Consider the following 939-nt stretch of genomic DNA (forward strand, 5'->3'; position numbering starts at 1 on the left):
CTGTTGCAGCAAGGCCGGTTGCCCAACAGGAGTCCATGTGCTGTGGTGTGCAGCAGAAATCGCTGGCGAAGCTTGCTCAACGTCTGCAGCTGCAGAGATTTGAGTAAGCACCGCCTGGCTGGCACAGGCAGGGGAACGGATCTTACCAAGGGATGCAAAAAAGTGGGCAGTTAAAAGTAGCTGCACATTGCCCTTTCTCACTGTGGGAGTTTTGGAGAGGTTTCACATGTTATTCTCCTGTGGTTTCACTGCCACAGGACAGCGCAGAGGTGTCAAAACTTTTTTTTAGGTGCTTAAATGCACCAATCTCACTTGCATCAGTAAGAATTCCCAGTTTAGGCTGACTGTCCCTGTGCATTCAGAGGGATAACGCTGAGGGGGAGGACAAATTGCTTTGGACCATCTCCTGGGCAAAAGAAAAGTGGCACCAGCTCATCCTGGAAATCTGCAGTTGGAGATGAGGATTGTGAAGGTTTGGGAGGCAAGCAGGTCTCCAGCCCAAGGACAACAAGACCAGCTGGCCATGTGCAAGGGGGCTAAAGACTTAAAAATTATCTGTAGAGCATGAGCAATTCAACAAATAATGAGCAGCCTTCCAGCTTTACACTGGAATTACCCTGAGGGAGAAGTGAGAGCATCTTGCAACAGCCACATCAGGATGGAGGCGGCTGCAGGTTTTCTCCCATGGCTGATTTCCAAGGTCGCTCCACCCCCGCTGCCTCCCCAAGCACTTTCCAACCAGCTCAATCATTCCGATAAATACAGCAGGAAGAAGGCAGCACGTTTGGCTTGGGAAGAGGGGATGGAGCCGGCTCCGAGACAGCGAGCGTGCTTCGTACTCATTGCAATAGAGTCACGTGCATGTATTTAAACGGAGACCTAAGTGTAAAATTATGCTGTTCTGGGGCTTTGGAGAAATCTTGAGTTTTGGAGGGGAAG

This window comes from Cariama cristata, unplaced genomic scaffold (genome assembly GCF_000690535.1).
Source record: "Cariama cristata isolate BGI_N322 unplaced genomic scaffold, ASM69053v1 scaffold10453, whole genome shotgun sequence".
Taxonomy (NCBI): Eukaryota; Metazoa; Chordata; class Aves; order Cariamiformes; family Cariamidae; genus Cariama; species Cariama cristata.